Source organism: Myotis lucifugus, unplaced genomic scaffold, assembly GCF_000147115.1.
Source record: "Myotis lucifugus unplaced genomic scaffold, Myoluc2.0 scaffold_51, whole genome shotgun sequence".
Lineage (NCBI taxonomy): Eukaryota > Metazoa > Chordata > Mammalia > Chiroptera > Vespertilionidae > Myotis > Myotis lucifugus.
The window spans coordinates 4,627,486-4,630,278 of NW_005871099.1; positions in this window are offsets into that span (position 1 = coordinate 4,627,486).

The following is a 2,793-nucleotide window of genomic DNA, read 5'->3' on the forward strand; positions in this document are numbered from 1 at the left end:
GAGAGGGGAGTTGGGGCGCCGCACCCTGTCACACACAGAGCAGGGCCGATCAGGGGGTTGGGGCGTTGCCCCCTGTCATGCACAGAGCAGGGCCCATCAGGGGGTTGGGGCGCTGCACCCTGTCACACACAGAGCCTCAGGGCGATCAGGGGGTTGGGGAGCCCCCCCTATCAGGCACAGAGCAGAGCTGATCAGGGGGTTGGGGCGCTGCCCCCTGTCACGCTGATCCCGGTGCCGGGAGGCATATTACCCTTTTACTATATAGAATAGAGGCCTGGTGCACGGGTGGGGGCCAGCTGGTTTGCCCTGAAGGGTGTCCTGGATCAGGGTGGGGGTCCCCACTGGGGTGCCTGGCCAGTCTGGGTGAGGGGCTGAGGGCCGTTTTCAGGCTGGCGGGTGACTGAAGCTCCCAACCACTCCTTTTTTTCTTTTTTTTTTTTTTAATTCTGGGCCAGCTTTAGCTCTGAGGCCTCGGCTGCTGAAAGCAGGTTTCTGGCCTTTGTTTACCTTCTGTATTTGAAACAATGTTGCGGTCCTGCTGGCTGAAGCCTGGCTGACTAAAGCAGGTTTCTGGGGTTCGGTTTAGCTTCTATATTTGTTACAAATGTTGCTTAGAGTTGCAGCTCAGAGGCCAGCAAGGCAGGTGGGGAAGCTTGGCTTTCTCCGTCACTGAAGCAAGCAAGCTTCCCTGTTCGCTTCAAGCTGCCTGGCTGCCGGCCACCATCTTGGTTGGCAGTTAATTTGCATATCTCCCTGATTAGCCAATGGGAAGGGTAGCGGAGGTACGGCTAATTACCATGTTTCTCTTTTATTAGATAGGATCGTTTTCCTTGAAATATTAATGTTTATTGCATGTAACATTATTATACTTAAAATCATTTTTCTTGAAATATTGTTTATTGCATGTAAAAACAAAATACATATGGAAAAAAACTAAATAAATTACAAATAGAACTTCCATTTGACCCAATAACCACACTCCTACAAATCTATCCCAAGAAAGCAGAAACACCAATCAGAAAGGATATATGCACCCCTATGTTCATAGCAGCAGAATTCACCATAGCTAAGATTTGGAAACAGCCTAAGTGCCCATCAGCAGATGAGTGGATTAAAAAACTGTAGCACATCTACACAATGGAATACTACGCTGCTATAAAAAAGAAGGAACTCTTACCATTTGCAACAGCATGGATGGACCTGGAGAGCATTATGCTAAGAGAATAAGCCAGTCGGAGAAAGATAAATATCACATGCTCTCACTCATTTTTGAAATATAATGAACAACATAAACTGATGAACCAACATAGATCCAGAGACATAGAAGCATCGAACAGAATGTCTAACCTCAGAGGGAGGGGAGGGGTTGGGTAGGGAGGGGGGGAATGTAAGAGATAAACCAAAGGACTTGTATGCATGCATATAAGCATAACCCATGGACACAGACAGTAGGGGGGTGAGGGCATGTGCTGGAGGGTGGGAACGGCCGGGAAGAGGTCAATGGCGGGGAGAAGAAGACATATGTAATACTTTAAACTATAAAGAATTTAAATTTTTAAAAAGCCAGCTAGATTTTTTTTATTGAAATTGGGCTCAATTTATAATCAATCTTAACATATTGAGTCTTCCAATTTATAATGATGGTATTTATTTATCATATTTGTATAGTTTTAGTTTCTTGTAATGTTTGTAGTTTTCAATACAAAGACCTTTGCACATACTTCACTATATTAATATCTAGTTATTTAACATTTTGGTGATGCTATTATAAGTGACTAGAGGCCCGGTGCACAAAAATTTGTGCACTCCGGGGGGGGGGGAGGGAGGGGATCCCTCAGCCCATCCTGTGCCCTCTCGCAGTCTGGGACCCTTCAGGAGATAACGACCTGCTGGCTTAGGCCTGCTTCCGGGTGGCAGAGGGCAGGCCCAATCCCTAGGTGCAGCCCCTGGTCAGGCTCAGAGCAGGGCCGATCAGGGGGTTGGGGAGCTCCCCCCTGTCACTCACAGAGCAGGGCCGATCAGGGGGGTTGAGGCTCCGTACCCTGTCACGCACAGAGCAGGGCAGATCAGGGGGTTGGGGCGCTGCACCCTGTCACTCACAGAGTAGGGCCGATAGGGGAGTTGGGGCACCGCCCCCTGTCACACACAGAGCAGGGCAGATCAGGGGGTTGGGGCGCTGCACCCTGTCACACTCAGGGCAGGGCCGATGGAGAGGTTATGGCTCTACCCTGTCACACACAGAGCAGGGCCGATCAGGGGGTTGGTGCGCTGCACCCTGTCAAACACAGAGCCGCAGGGCAATCAGGGGATTGGGGAGCTCCCCCCTATCAGGCACAGAGCAGGGCTGATCAGGGGGTTGGGGCACCTTCCCCTGTCACGAACAGAGCAGGGCAGATAGGGAGATTGTGGCCCCACCCCCTGTCACACACAGAGCCACAGGGCGATCAGGGGGTTGGGGCGCCTTCTCCTGTCACGAACAGAGCAGGGCGGATGGGGAGGTTGTGGCCCTGCCCCCTGTCACACACAGAGCCGCAGGGCGATCAGGGGGTTTGGGCGCTGCCCCCTGTCACGCTGATCCCGGTGCGGGGAGGCATATTACCCTTTTACTATTTAAGAAAGAAAAACTGGTGCATGGGTGGGGGCCGGCTGGATTGTCCCAGTAGAGAGTCCTGAAGCAGGGTGAGGATCCATACTGAGTATTGCCTAGCCAATTTGGGTTAGAGATGAAATTCCAAAACTCCATGACAGGAGACTCTAATTCTAAATCGCTTCCGACTTCCTCCCCTCTATTTT